General features: G+C 46.1%; 1 long non-coding RNA gene across 1 annotated transcript in view; it reads left to right on the top strand.

Moving 5' to 3' along the window:
• LOC120395209 overlaps positions 1–16377 on the top strand; it is a 38317-nt gene that overhangs the window by 10857 nt on the left and 11083 nt on the right. Inside the window, exons 2-3 of the long non-coding RNA XR_005592522.1 lie at positions 13960–14144; positions 14587–14690. This is a non-coding gene — a long non-coding RNA (uncharacterized LOC120395209). The remainder of the gene's footprint in view (positions 1–13959; positions 14145–14586; positions 14691–16377) is intronic.

The raw sequence follows: 16377 nt of genomic DNA, 5'->3' as shown, positions 1-16377 counted from the left end.
CACCATTTCTGGGGTGTATAATTGTCTTGGAGGACAAAGCAGTATTTGAAGTACTTAAGTTGCAATCCATCTATAGTATTGTCAATTGAGTCCACGACCCTGAATTCTGTTCTGAAATGAATGGAGTTCATAAAGCATAGCAGGGTAGTGTTTTGCATTTGTCTTTATTGCTCAAGCTTTTAGTATTTATATCCCATCATTATCCTATTTTCAAAGAGCTGAATCTGTTATAGTTTTGAGAGACCTGCTTGACACTGCTTGTTTTTAAAGTGAATTGGGTGCTTATAAATGGTACCAGATTGACAGTCCTAATTTTTGTGTCTTTCCACAGAACAGGAATAGCAAGAGCAGCAGCAGAACAAATTGCCACCCAAATTTCAGTTGGAGGGAGGGACCACCTCTGAAAGGGGACAAGAGCGTAAAGACTCTGTGCCTATTCCATCTTTGCCTTTGTGCCGAGACTGTTAGTAGAATGCTGTGCTAGCAAGGATGAAAGATGTTTTGCTGTGATTCTGTAGGGAGGGGAATTGACTATGTCTGGTAGCTCTCATGGGCCGACCTTCCAGTTTACAGGCTAACTAATAGTGTTCCTACAAGAAACCACTACTTACCTCTTCCTCCCTCACCAAGAGCCAAATTCTGCTCTCGGGGATCCTTGTGTGGGCCCCTGCACTGAGATTAATTTCATCCTCAGATATTCATAGATTCCAATGCAAGAAGGGACCATTGTGATCAGCTAGTCTGTCATCCTGTATAGCACAGTCCAGAGAACTTTCCTAAAATAATTCCTTTTGAACTAGAGCATATCTTTGAAAAAAATCTAATCTTGATTTAGAAATTGCCAGTGATTGGGGTTGGGGGTGAATCCACCACAACCTTTGGTAAGTTGGAATATGTATGTACAGGACTCCCATTGAGCTCAGGATAGGTCTCTGTGTGCACTAACCTGAAGTAAGAAAATCAGAGCCTATACCAGGGGAGGGCAAACTACGGCCCGCGGGCCGGATCCGGCCCATCAGGGCTTTCAATGTGGCCCACGGGATTGCCAGCAGGCTCCCTGGCTGCCCTGGCCTGCACCACTCCCGGAAGCAGCCAGCACCACGTCCCTGTGGCCCCTGGGGTGGGGGCAGAGGGCTCCGTGCGCTGCCCTGACCGGCAGGCACCTCCCCCCGCAGCTCCCATTGGCCGGGAACATGGAACCGCAGCCAATAGGAGCTTTGTGGGTGGTACCCACAGGCGAGGGCAGAGCTTGGCGGATCCGCCTGCCCCACCCCACTCCCAGGAGCCACTGCCAGACATGCTGGTCACTTCCGGGAGCGGTGCGGGGCCAGGGCAGGTAGGGTGCCTGGCTTAACCCCACTGTGCACCACTGCCACCCTGGAGCCGCTCGAGGTACGTGGCACCAGGCCGGAATCTGCACCCTGAACCCCTCCTGCACCCCACCCCCTGCCCTGAGCCCTCGCCACAATCCACACCCCTCCTGCACCCCAACCCCCTGCCCCGAGCCCCCTGCTGCACCCCACAGCCCTCCTGCACCCCAACACCCTGCCCTGAGCTCCCTCTCACACCCCACAGTCCCTCCCACACCCCAAACCCCTGCCCTAGCCCTACATTCATGGCCCTGCATACAGTTCCCCCACCCAGATGTGGCCCTTGGGCCAAAAAGTTTGCCCAATCCTGGCCTGTATGAACAAATATTTTCACTTACTCTCAGACTGGAAAAGATTAAAAATGAGAAGAGGTATCACTAATGAGTGATTTTGGTACAACATATAGTTAATTGCAATTGAACTCAAACTGTGCTCAGTTTTCAAAACTAGATTCTTATGTTGGTGAGCTAATTTCCTTCAATGTCCCTTATATTGTTGCCCAACTGTGCTGAGATTCAAATAATCTAAGTGTCCATCTTCCTTATGGAATTACTAAACTTTTTAAGTGAGCAGAAAATACGCTTGCATTAGGATTCTGGATTAAAGCTCTTTTGTTTATGTTAAATTTAAAAAAGTTTTAATTCGTCCACTGCTAGAGTGCAAATTAATCCCCTTAACTCAAGGGAAATCCGCTTTCAAGCACTGCATAAAAGGTTAGTCACAATTATTTCTCATTACAGTTGTTCTTTCCAATAAAGTTGTCCCATAGCATATTATAGTCTACTTATAAAGCTGTGCTTTGAATTTGAAAACACCTTGGAATTTGAAAGCATTTTAATAAAAACATTATGCTTAAAGGTTTTATTAAAATGTTTTCGAATTCCAAGACAGCCTAGGTTTCATACCCAGCAGCAGAAACTATTCTATTCTACACAGGTTCTTATGACAGCCTCATCACTATACTGTCTGAGCACCTTCCAGCAGTGCATTGAGCAATGTGACTAACGTGTCACATGTGTGTATCAGTCAACACACAAAGGGCACTATCCATTGCTTATGAAGTTAATGGAAGTATCCTTGACTGGACTTGGTTCCAGCACAAAGGCCTGTGTGTCCGTGTGTCTGGTGTGTGGATCTGTGGATGGCTGAGGAGGTTCAAAGTCACACCGAATGCAGAGTGAGAAGCATCTCTGTTGGAGAGAGGGCAGTGGTTGTAGTAAAGAGAGATAGGCAGGCAGAATGGAAGGAGGGGGAGCACTATGGTAAGTGGGGCAGACAAAGGGGAGCAGAGTCAGAGAGAGAACCTATGGAGGAAGAGAGGGAGATCAGGGAGCGAACACGGGAGGTGGGAATGGAGGCAGGAAAGGACTAAAGGAATAGTTTGGGTCACAGATAGGAGGAGATAGAGGAAATAACGGATTAGAAATTAGAAGCAAATAACCTGAGGAAAAATCGGACTCCCCAAAGAGTGAAGCAAAGCTGTATTAAAATATATATTTCATAGGAAGGGAGAAGGAAAAGGAGGGGAAAAAAAACTGACTTTGGCCAAAATTTTAAAAAATTACCAGTGATTTTGGGTGCCCAACTAGAGACACCTTAGAGAGGCCTGATTTCCAGAGGGCAGGTGTGCAGCCCTGTCTGAAAACGAGGCCCCTTTTTAACAGTCTCCAACTGGACAGCCAAAATCACTACTAGTCTCTTCTGAAAATCTTGGCCATAGCTTGTTGTTGTTTTATAGTATGGCCCCAATGTCCACTGAGTGCTAGTACAGCTCCTTCATTAGTCATGCTATTCCCAAAACATTTGTAACTGCCTCATCCACCTCTCACTGTCTATTTCCCCCATAAATCCTGAACATGACCCTACCATAGCCCCGCTTTCCCCACATTCTGTTGCCTCATAGGCCTCACCCTAGCCTTAGATTTACTCCCATCTCCAGTGTTTGGACCAGTCTGTTTTTAATAAAAATCCCAGAGAATGGGGGGCTTCCACCATTTCTCTGGGGCGACTGTTCCACAACCCAATAGATCTCACTGTCAGGAAGCTCCTCTGTACTGGTTTTGACAGCATTTGAATATTTTTGGCCCTCATTATATTCCGCCTACTCACCCAGTCATCACCACCACCTCCACCTCCGCCACCTGGGCTGTTACTCAGCCAAGTTACACACATTTAGTTCTTGTAATCATTCCTCATAATCTATCCCTCCAGCCTCCTGATCATTCCCACTTCTTTAGACTCCTTCCAATCTGTCAATATCTCCTGCGTGAGGAGATGCACAAAACTAAATACTGCGAGGCCTAGGACGTTAATATCTCTAAAGTGACTTGAAACTACTGGGTGAAAGGTGCTATATGTGAGAGCAGTGTATTATTGTTACTTTGTGTGCCAGGAGTACACACCACTCTTGTGTAGAGCACCTTTAAACAAGGTTCACCGGGTGCTTTACAAAGGAAACATGTTTAAAAAACAGACTGTGGCAATGTCCTTGCACTCACTTTATCAAAACACTCACCCTGGGATTACATGTCGGGGGGTTAGTTGTACTTCCATAGTAGTTGCATTGGTCTGTGTAATGGACAATAAGTTATGGTTAGCGTGGCTCAAAATGGGGCACTCTTGTAATGCTGCGGCACAACTCTGAGCAGAGGAAGCTGAATGCGGTAGGCGCTATGTGCGATGTAGCAGAAACAAACATTGCGGAACAGGTCCAGTACTGTTCCACATATGAATTCTTCATTCTTCCTTTTGAAATCTCCTGGCTAATGCACTGAGCACCACTGCCCTCTGCTGGATGGACTGTCAGAGCTTCCACTAGCGGCTAGCCTGCAAAGGCTATGAGCCCTAATGCTACTGCTTCCTAACAAAGATTCTCCTTTGGCTCAAGCAATGGAGGGCTGTGTGGCTGAAGCAGACAATCCAGCATTCTGTCTCTGTTGCTGTACATGTGTCTTCACTGGCTGTCACATATGGATTTGTTACTTTTTCCAGAGCCTGGATTGGAACCCAAGATTCATGAATCTCACCTTTCCTCTGCTGTCAGCAAGTACCTGTGAAGCCCATGGGCAAAGTATATTTTATCCCTCTCTAGTGCTGGTCCACATAGAGGACGGCAGCCTACAATTGCTCTCAGTTACTTCGTTAGCTCAAGTGGAAGAGGTCTGTGTGGTGGATCTAAAAGTTCCAATCCTGCTGATGATCCATGTGGATGTCAATATGAAGCTACATGATGGAATTTCAGGGGGGGGGATTCAGTTTGTTTTTAAAAATCTAGGAAATGACACACACAAAAACTAGTTAAAAGAACATTATTGTGGTTGCAGAGTCAAACACTCAAAAATTAGGTAAAAGGGCAAGAACAGCATCGTGGGTCTCTAAAAGTCCTGCATCTGTCCGGGAAATGATTTCCCCAGCACCGTAACGGCAGATGATAGCCATAAGCCTGCGTTCAAAGGACCCCTTTGTAAGACCGGGCATGAGGGACATGTCAGGGGTATGGCTGGGGCAGGAGAAGTGCAGGGTATTAGCATGTAGTATTGTGGGGGTTTTGAACAGCACCGCCAGCCAGGCGAGGCTGCCATAATTTAGACAGCCCTGAGACACTGTCCAAATTACACCAGAGGCCACTCGGGTCCCTTGAGCATCCTGGAATGAGGATGGTGCAAAGGTGACTTAACTCTACCTTAAACAACCCCACTGCTAGGACTGCAATTTCTGTGCTGCACAGAATCTCACCCCACTGTATATGTGATAACATTACTATAGAGAAAAAAGGAGAAGAATCTCTCCTTTGCTGTGATGTGTGTTAATTTCTAATTCTGAGTAGATTTATCCCAGCTGCTAGGAACAGCTGTGAAAGATGTTTTTTTCCTTTGCCTTTCTCAGATCTGATGTATTTCTCTTCAGCGTCTTCTTAAAAGAGTTACTAAGGGTGGGGAAAGAAACACCAGATAAAAGTGTTGCTCAAGGGAGATGCAAACTGCAGCTCTGCATAAATCTATCACTTTGATTCCCTGGAGGAGAACTGCAAACTTGAAAAAATGGCATGTTGAGCCAGGCACAGGTGTTAACTTTTTTTTTAAAGATTGCTGTGAATGGCCGTGGATACACAATTTCCTTCACTCTGCTTTAAGCATAATTAGCTTTTCTATGACTATCACTTTGCTGATAAAACTCATATTAATACATGAGAGAGGAAAGTGTAACAGATAAATTGTACAGTCCTGCTACCTGCTGTGGGAACCATAGTAACTGCCTTTTGATGTGTCAGATGGTTCATTCCCTAGTTAGAGTGATTCGCGAGAGGGTCTTAAAAAAGGCATCAAAAGTTTGGTGTGGGTTTTTAATAAACTGGGATTTAGGTGGATCCTTCAGCCTTAGGGTCAGCTTTGTATCCTCTTTTACTATTGGTCTCATTGAAACAAAGAAACATTTGATTGAAGAATATTCCTCATGAATGTAGAAACTTTCATCCCAAAGTGCTTTGGAAACAACTGCCCAGATTTTCAAACGTGCCCAGCTCCCAGCAACTGGAGCTGCTGGGAGTGAGCACATTTGAAAATCTTGCCGACTGGGCTCCATTCACTCTGGTTGATACGGCCTTGGCAATGGCTATTCGCACCCCTTTGAGAAACCGGGCACTGCTGCATCCCATGACGGGATCTACTCCCCAGAGGAAGGCAGGTAGCTTTCCCACTTCTGCCCTCCACAGGGGAGGTTAGCTTTAGTCTGTAGTGAAGCCCTGCAGGCAGGGACTGACTGGATGTCCCCGGAACTGGCCCACCCTTACCAAGCCCCCTCAGCAGCTAGCAGCACCCACCTTAGGGGCTGTACTAGCTGCTGCGGTTCTCCAACTGCAGCACGGCCTTTGCAGGCTCCTTGTGCCAGCACAGTCCTCCCATGCAGAATTTACGCTGCTGAGGGTGCTGCACCCTGGGCCATGCCAGTAGAAGGCAGAAAAAAAACGAGGGATGAATCAAGGTCATTTACACACAACTCAAATGAACAGCAGCCACTTCTGGGGTGGAGGGCACAAATGAACCAGCACACTCAGCCAGCTACACAGCAGGGGATGGGAAGGGCCTGAGTAAACCTCTATTCTTAGGCAATGGGGCATTTAACGTCCACATTAAGCAGATGGCAACTTTGTTTTTAAGTCTCCAGCATAAAGGCAGATGTTATTTTTTGTTGCTACGATATCTAACATCCTGCATCTTTTAATGTCGTTACACCTCTGATAGTCTTTATGATACTGAAATAACTGTGTGCTAATGGAGACCCATGCTGACTCACACCTGTGGATCAAGTGAAATAAGGTAAACTAATTTTTAGAAAGTTCAGACTTAGATCATACATGGGCCAATATTTGTTTTGTAACAAATGAAACTAAAATATTTCGAGGGACAAGGTGGGTGAGGAGTAATACCTTTTATCGTTGTTTGCAGTGGTGTTGTAGTCGTATAGATTCAAAGATTTTTGAGGGACAAGCTGGGTGAGGTAATATCATTTATTGGATCTACTTCTGTTGGTGAAAAAGACAAGCTTTCCAGCTTCGTCTGTGTAAACTCAAGTCAATGGGTGTTGCCCATGTGACTTAATGGTATAATCTGACTCTCAGAGTGTATACTAGGTAATGCTTTGTTCACCTTGTAAGTTTCGTATTAAAAAAGTGCAAGTCTGCTTGTGTTAAATCAAAATTAATAACAGGCTCTTGGCCAAGTTTTATATAGGTTGAAACTGGCTATATAAGACCAAGGGCCAGTTTTAAAAATTGAGATTTCTCCCCTCTTTTCAATTGTGTTTTTCTGGTCCCATTCCAGTTAACAATCAGTACTTTGCTTTCATCCACATTTAATTTTGCCTCCAGACAGGCTTCCCTCTGGCTTTTATGAGTTGTGATATTATAGGTAGGATGGAGTGGGGTTCATTTTTAATATTTAAAATGTCATGATTAATGAGACATTATTGCAGTCTAACTAAGAAATTAGTTTATAGCAACAGAAATATGTTAATTCTAGTACTGTAATGCATTCTACGTGGATTAGACCACTCAAAAGCTCAAGCTAATACAGAATGCTGCTCCGTTTGTTGACTACTAGTGCAATACACAGGAAGTAGTCAGTACTCGGCGAGTTGTACCATCTCTTGTGTGGAGTTTTTAATCTTAATAATCTGCAAGAGCCTGATTCAACCCCAGCTGAAGTCAGTGGAAAGACTCCCATTGACTTCAAAGTGAGTTGGATCAGCTCTCTGGGCCATACATCCACAACTGAGGTCAGAAGAGGCATTTTGTATGAAAGATCCTTTGTGTATAATGGAGGGAGCTGCTAACAGACTATTCTCTCTGATGGGTCCTTGATTTTTAAATTTGCTTCCCTTTAGCTCCTCTTTCTTTGCAGGTGCTTGGGGTAGTTTGGAAATTCATAGGCAAAGAGACTGGAAATCATAGCTAGGTGCTAGCCTGAGATTTAGGAGACATGGGTACCATTTCCAGCTCTGCCATAGGCTTCTTGTATGACCTTGGACAAGTCTCTTTGCCCCATCTGTAAAATGGGAATATCAGCACTTCCCTACCTCACAGGAGTATTGTGAGGCTAAATATGTTAGAGAATGTGAGCTGCTCAGTTACTACTGTAATGGAGGGCCATAGAAATAACTCAAGGTATGTCTACACTGCAGTAAAACACCTACGGCTGGTGTGGGTCAGTTGGCTCAGGCCGTGGGGCTATAAAATTGCAGTGTAGTTGTTCGGGCTCAGGCTGGAGCCCAGGTTCTGGAACCCTCCCCCTTTGTGGAGTCCCAGAGCCTGGGCTCCAACCTGAGTCCAAACGACTACAGCACACTGCAGTTTTATAGCCCTGCAGTCCAAGTCCCACTAGCCTGAGACAGAGGACATGGGCCAGCAAGGGTGTTTTTTTTATTACAGTGTAGACATACCAATGCGTTACAGAGAGTTTTCCTGGACTTGTACACACTACCATCTGGCCCTGGGAAGAAAGCTGGAAGAAAATACATTGTGACAGGAGGGGCAGATGGGTTGTGTCTAACAAGACTTTTGTTTTGTGTTTGTTTAAAATCACAGTATCTTCAAGCTATTCTTGTCTCTAGGCAGACAGCAGATAAAGATCACAAAAAAGAAAATTTAAGAATCCGATCTGGCTGTTGTTTGAGAGGGGGATGCAAACTTCACCCAGCAGAAGGGCTGCACTGATAATTTACTGAGGTCCCATGAAACTCACCCTAATTCTATATATCAGCTTCACATATTGTAAACTGAGTTTACAACTTCATTCAATTTTTCCCCTTTCAAGGAGGAATTTAGAGAGTTAGGCAGTGGAACTCTTACATACTCAAATGCAAAAGGTTTTCCAATTCTTATTCCTTCCTTAAATGACACATGATTCCCTATAGACTACATTGACTGTGTACCAGTTGAACTTATGGAAGAATTGCAACAGTACACCACATAACCTAGGGCAGGTCTTCACTACCTGCAGGTAGTGATCAATCTATCGGGGATCGATTTATCGTGTCTAGTGTAGACGCGATAAATCAATCCCCGATCGCTCTGCCATTGACTCCGGAACTCCACCACTGCCAAGAGGCGGAAGCGGAGTTGACGTGAGGACAGGAGGTAAGTCAATCTAAGATGCATCGACTTCAGCTACGCTATTCTCGTAGTTGAAGTTGCGTATCTTAGATCGATCCTCACCCCCCAGCGTAGACCAGGGCTTACCCCAAAATGCTTGCTTCACTGAAATCACTAACATCTCTCACAACCAAGCCCTTAGCCCTGGTTTACACTGGGGGGGGGGTCGATCTAAGATACGCAACTTCAGCTATGAGAATAGCGTAGCTGAAGTCGATGTATCTTAGATCGACTTACCTCACATCCTCACGGCGCGGGGTTGACTGCCGCTGCTCCCCCATCAACTCCGCTTCTGCCTCTCGGCAGTGGTGGAGCTCCGGAGTCAACAGCAGAGCGATCGGGGATCGATTTATCGCATGTGATAAATCGATCCCCGATAGATCGATCACTACTCGCCAATCCAATCCGGCGGGTAGTGAAGGCCTGCCCTAGTTTTTCTCTAGAGTATCTGCTGATTCTGCTCATCCATCCTATCTCTCATTAGTGCTTGGACACGTTTACTTTCTTGATCACTACTGGTGCAGATCAGGTGCAGGCTAACCACCATCTGTGGTGCTCAGTAGCTGCCCATTTGCTGTTCACTTGTTCTGCTGTCCCTCTCGACTGGTGCCATAATAAGCTTCTGGCTCTCTCAGCCACTTCTTCCATTGGTCCTATGCTACTTAGAATTCTAAGCACTTTCCACCTAAGCTGTGCAGAAACCCTCCTGGGACTCCCATGAAAGAAAGAAAATCTTTACTTTGTACTTTTTGTCCTTTAGTTCTGCATCATACATATCATAGCCATCTTGGCATTAACTCCAACCGGATTTCTTTTCATACACTACTTGGAGGCCTCCAATTAATATTTACTGCTTTGCTGATAGCTGTATCAATAGAGAATAATCCATACGTTCCAAATAAATCCTTCATTAAAAACGCAAGCTATTCATTGAATCCCCTGTTTACAACATTTTTATTTAAACTTTGCATACTGAATGGTGTCTCTATAACCTGTTCAACCACAAAACCTTCAGGTTTAGCACCTCCACACTCTCAAACCATTCGTGAAATACCTACACAAGTTGCAAAGGGTAACATGATTAAAATTACCTAACACTCCCTCCGCACTGCACATCTGTCCCGTAGTTTGTTTTGGAGAGGACAGCCTGTTCTCAGACTGTTTTGCAGCTTTACAGTGGGATATTAAAGGATTGCTGCATTCCAGTCTAGAGGTGGCTGTGTTTCAGTGTGTGAAGTGACCCCACCCCATATACACTGTAAAATTCTACCACCCTGATCATGGTCATATCTGAGAACCTCCAGAAGTGCAGTAAGCAACGTGACTAGATTCTTTTCCCCTTTTTTCCCAATTTCTCTCCAAGTCAAAAATTATGTGAGGGTTGGTTTTGGTTTTCTAATTTACGTTATGCGAACTGTGCTCCGTGTGTTTGCTACTGAAGACAAGATCAAAGGAGAGTGTCTGGCACTTGGAACAGAATGTGGTGACGTTTGAGATGGTTCTTAAATCCTGTGGGAGATTGTTTCCCCAGCCTAAAGTTCTATGGGATCATTTTAAAGGAAAGGAGCTATATAAATAAATATGAGACTGCATTATTATTCACTTCAGCAGCTCTTTTTGTGAGAGCCATGACATCACAGCATGCTCTGACTGCTTTGCAGGGTTTTATGGGGGGGGGGTTAGTGTTGTTTATTGCATCTTAAATCTAGACCTCTCACTGCACTTATTTTTCAGCTATGTTAGCTCAAACTATGAGACTGATTAATCTGATTCTGAATTAGGGAAGTTTTGTATTCAGTTGGCTGACTGCTATTATCAATAATTAATGCAAGAGTACTATTGATTTCTGCTCTCTGTGCCTGGTAACGAAAAACTGAACAGATACGGAAAGGAGCAAAGAAGAAGTAATGTCTAGTATCAAAGCCATTCATTTCAACATAGTCCAAGTTGACACTGAATTATTTTACCTTATTAATCTATGAAGTTTTATTCGGTCTTCACACATCTGTTCAACTTCCTCAGTTGCTTTAACTAAATACATTATTTTTCTTTGCTTCCTGCCCCTAAAATGTGTAGGGTTGCTGTGCCCCGTTATAATGGCCAGTGAGTTAAGGGATGTCTATATATGTACAGTCTGTAATTCTATAAAGCTCCAGCACTCAGTACACTGATCAGCACTCTGGGTAAAAATGTTAAAAGCCTCTGTGTGACTTAGCAGCCTAAGTTCCATTTTCAAAAGTGACTTTTTTACCTATAAATACCATAGCTTTGACAGTGTCATAAAAGACACTGTATAAATCAGTCAGTTATTGTTATAACATCTAGAGATGGGCCCAGATACTGTGGTGATGAGCGCTATAGAAATGCTTATAAATAAAAGAAATCCCTAAATCCAAACCCCTGCTCAGAACTCTGCCAGACATCAGTGAAGCTCCAATCCAGGTGTGGATTTGAGCTCCAGGACTGGGGCCCCTCTGCATAATGGGTCAAACCAAAATGGCAGATCCAGATCTCCCCAGGCTCTCAGGAAGTTCAGACCTGGTTTGGAACTTGTGATCTGGGCCTGTCTCCAGAATTGTAAGTTCTCTCATTAGGGTTGCCAGGCATCTGTTTCTTGAGCGGAATGCCCAGTTGAAAAGGGACCCTGGTGGCTCTGGTCGGCACTGCTGACCGGGCTGTTAAAAGTCCGGTCCATGGAGCAGTGGGGGTCCGGGGATAAGGCAGGTTCCCTGCCTGCCCTAGCTCCACACGGCTCTTGGAAGAAGCTGCCAGATCCTTGTGGCCCCTAGGTGCATGGGCGGCCAGGGAGGCTCCACACACTGCCCTCATGCCCACAGGCGCTGCCCCTGCAGCTTCCATTGGTCGCGGTTCCTGGCCAATGGGAGCTGTGGGGGCAGCTCCTGTGAGCGCAAAGGCAGCACGTGGAACCTCCCTGGCCTCCCGGGCACCTAAGCACCACAGGGACCTGGCAGCCACTTCTTGGGAGCCGCGGTATGTGCTGCCAGGACCACGCACTCCAACTCCCTGCCCCAGGCCGGAGCCCCCTCCTACACTCCAAAGCCCTCATTCCCAGTCCTACCCCAGAGCCTGGACCCCTAGCCGGAGCCGCACCCCCTCCCACACTCTGAACCCTCTTGGCCCCAACCCAGAGCCCCCTTCTGCTCCCCAAAATCCCTCATCCCTGGCTCCACCCCAGAGCCTGCACCCCCAACTGGAGTCCTCACATCTCCCCACACCCCAACCCCGTACCCCAGCCTGGAGCCCTCTCCTGCACCCCAAACTCCTCATCCCCAGCCCCACCCCAGAGCCTGCACCCCCAGCTGGAGCCTTCACCCCCCCTCCTGCACCCCAACCCCCTGTCCCAGCCTGGTGAAAGTGAAAGAGGGTGGGGCAGAGCAAGTGATGGAGGGAAGGGGATGGAATGAGCAGGGGTGGGGCCTCGGGGAAGGGAGTAGACAGGGGGTGGGGCAGAGGTGTTTGGTTTTGTGCCATTAGAAAGTTGACAACCCTATCTCTCATGGGTGGTGAGTGGACCCCCCCTTTCAGGGAGGCTAGCCCCCCCAGCCCCATCCCTTCTGCCCAAGGCCCTGTGCCCCGCCCAACAGCTCCAAGCCCCCCACTGCCCCTGCCCCTCCCCCCATGGCTGGAGGAGCCCTGGGTCAGCCCGAGCTGCCCCAGACACACCGGCTGGCCCAAGCCCCAGGCCAGACCCAGCCCCTGAATGGGAACTGCAACTAGGGTTGCCAACTTTCTAATTCCAGAAAACTTAACGCTCCACCCCTTCCCAAGGCCCTGCCCCCCTGCTCACTCCATTCCCCTCCCTCCGTTAGGACCACACATTATCACAGCTGCAATGAGGCCATTAAAGGCCCACTCCTGAAGCTCAGATACAAATCCACAGAGCCCAACCACAGAAATGCACGCCTGTCCAGATACCTATATAAATAAATCTGTAGAAACTGACTCCCACACCTACATGCAGATACACACGTGTATTCATGTGTACACATCTAGCATGCGCTAACACATATACTTCCACATGATTTATTATTACAATTGTTATTTAGTGCTAGAGACCCCAACTAAGATCAGGGCTCCAGGGTGGTAGGTGCAGGACATACACATGACAAGAGTGAGTCTGCAACAAAGAGTTTATAATGTAGCTAGACAGAGGTGGGGAGAAATGTCTGATACATTGGCTCTTCTGCAATTACTAGTCAACAACATTCACTGTTTAATAATACATTTCTGTTAGAGTTCCCTTCTCCTTTAAAAACTTGTTATGAAATGAAAACATACGTATTTTATGTCATCAATGTTTTTGTGTGCAAGCCAGCAAAAGGAGTAAAAATCAGAATTAGGCTGCAAATTTTATTCACACAGGGGAGAGACGGAGTGAGGGGATGGGAGTGCAGGGGGGTGGCATGGGGAGTGATGCAGTGAGGGGGGTGGGGGTGCAGCCCCATTCCCAGCACTCGGAGACAGGGATACATACCTCCAACTCCTGGGTGCCGGTGATGGGGCAGCAGGGCACGTGGAGTCCGGGTAGATTACTGATGAACCCAGGAAGCTGAGTAGCACATACTGCCTCCTCAGCCACCCCAGAACCTTCCCGGCACACAATGATAAGCAAAAAACGTCTTCCGGCAGAAGCCCAGCCCTCGCAAACAACAAAAACTCACAACCTGGCGTCTGGCAGCGGTGGCTGCACCAGGGGACGCTAGCCTCCCCTGGCCTATTACCCACCACCTATGGTTCTAATGAATACATTGTATGATCAGAAACGTGTCATTTCTCAAATCATTATTCCACAGTGTAATACCATTAAACCGAAGCCTACATCACCCTGTGGAGCCTGGTCTCTCCCTGCAGGGTATGAGTGCGTCCCATTGAAGTTACTTACCATCTCTCCTTTTTATCTTCTCCCCACTGACTTCAAAGGAGGTGACGTATCCTGCAGGGGAGAACTAGGCACCCAGTGGAGAGAGGTGAAAAGATAGAAAGAGAAGGTGATAAAGAAAATAACAAGCAGAATATGAATGATGGGGAAGAAGCTGTAAGCAGAGATGGACATCTTGGGTCCAATGCCGCTCGTGGTCACATCTGTGCAGCTCATCTGACTTCAGGTGAGTTTCACAGGTAGATATGACAACACGATTTGGATCCTTGTATAATATCCTCCAACAACCTGCATAAACGAAATGAGTCAAACGGGGAGGACAAGGGAGTGGGGAAACGAGGAGAAGGAAATAACAAATAGTGTCTAAAGCTGATGGTCACACTTTATATTAAGGTTCATGTCCCAGGGTGGCTGGCCCTTCCAAAGGGAGATAGGTCTCAGTCCACTTATGGCACAGCTGATTTGCCTTGCCAGGCAGAGAGAACAAAGAAAGTCATGTGACCGGTGGTCATGTGACTAAATTGGGCTTCTAAGGCAATAGAGAAACAGAGGCCCATGGACAGCCAAAATAGGGAACTGCGGAGAGAAGCTGTCTCCTGCAGTGGTCCCACAGGAAGGGAGCTGTGGCTGAGTAGGAAGACCCAGCCAAAATTTTGTTTTCCTTTTAGGGAGAAGACAAAGAAGGCAGGCCAGACCTTATATCTTCTCCAGCTCTCAAGAGCAGGAAAGGACAGTACCCCAGAAGGAGAGGCAGTGCCCAACTTAAGGCTGGGTAGGAGACTTTTCATGTTTGTTTTGGACCTTTGTGCTAATAAAACCAGAGCCCAAGAAGGGCTGTTACCAGATTTGTGAAAGCCTCTTTTTGCATTTATTAAAGAACCCAGAGGGGAAAAAGAGGCCTGGCTCTGCAAAGCCACTACTGGTCACAAGAGGGTGCACAAGAGGTGGCTGACTTTATTACAGTTCCATTTTTAAAAATGTTAATAACTGATTAGTAGGTGTTTTAATAAATTGTTAATTGATTTTTATAGAGTCCAACAGATCAATCGGTTGTGCATAACCATAGTTTATAATAATCTTGCTCAGGGCCGCCCAGAGAATTCCGGGGGCCCGGGGTCTTCGGCGGCGGGGGGCCCCCGCTCAGGGGCGGCTCTAGACCCCAGCGCGCCGAAGACCTGGGGGGCGGCATTTGGCTCCGGTTGAGCTCCCGCAGGCATGCCTGCGGCAGGTCGACCGGAGCCCGGGACGAGTGACTGTCCCGCGGCTCCGCTTGACCTGCCGCAGTCATGCCTGCGGGAGCTCAACCGGAACCGCAGTGATGTTTATAACCATCTATAACACGTAGTACTCATGTCTAACATGGTTATTTAATCTATTAGTTATTTATTAACCTCTCATAAATAATTTATAAATTAAACTTTTATATAACCATGACCACTGTTATCCTCTAAAAGATAGAACTGGCGCAAGCTACTGAAAGAAGAAAACCAAAGTTGCAGAGAGAACTAGGAGGCTAATGGGGATGAGGGAAATAGCCACATACCCCATCTAGCATACTTGCAAACTCTTCCTATACTACATAAGGGCCAAGCTCGTGGGCTGCTGAACTCAGTAGGAGTGTATGGCGCTCAATACCTTTCATGTTCAGATCATTAGAGTGTTAGCAACCAATGAATTCCTCCTAATCCAGAGCCATTCTGAAGCCAAATATGGATTGATGACAGATTAAGAGGAGATATCTAAGAGATATGCCTCACTTCTAAGTGCAGCCACAGCCTGTCCAGGGAACTAGTCAACTATGCCTTGAGAATCCTAATCTGAACTGCTCCAGACTATAAACAAGCAGACTGAATAATGTTAAACTTCCTCTTTCCCTACACTATGTAACCAAAGGGTTGATAGTTGGATATTGGCCCTCAGACTCTAAAAATAACTGGATCTACTTTTTATAAGCACCGATATAATTCCCATTAATGTCAAAGTTAGTTTCCAAGTCCATAAGGGACTACAGTGATCATCTAGTTTGACCTCATGTATAACACAGAGAACTTCCACAAAATAATTCCTAGAGCAGATCTTCTGAAAAACCTTCAATCTTGATTTTAAAATTGCCAGTGATGGAGAATCCACTATGACCCTTAGTAAATTGTTCCAATGGTTAAATAACCCTCCTTGTTAAAAATGTACACCTTCTTTCTAGTCTGAATTTGTCTAGCTTCAGCTTCCAATCTTTGGATAATGTTATACTTTTCTTTGCTAGATTGAAGAGCCCATTATTAAATATTTGTTCCCCATGTAGGTATTTATAGACTGTAATCAAGTCACCTCTTAACAGTCTCTTTGTTAAGCTAAATAGATCGAGCTCTTTGAGTCTGTCATTATAAGGCATGTTTTCTAATCCTTTAATCACTATTGTGGCTCTTCTCTGAACTCTCTCCAACTTATCATCATCATTCTTG

Source organism: Mauremys reevesii, linkage group 1, assembly GCF_016161935.1.
Source record: "Mauremys reevesii isolate NIE-2019 linkage group 1, ASM1616193v1, whole genome shotgun sequence".
Lineage (NCBI taxonomy): Eukaryota > Metazoa > Chordata > Testudines > Geoemydidae > Mauremys > Mauremys reevesii.
Note: the sequence above shows the minus strand (reverse complement) of the source record. Positions and strands in the feature narration are given on the sequence as shown.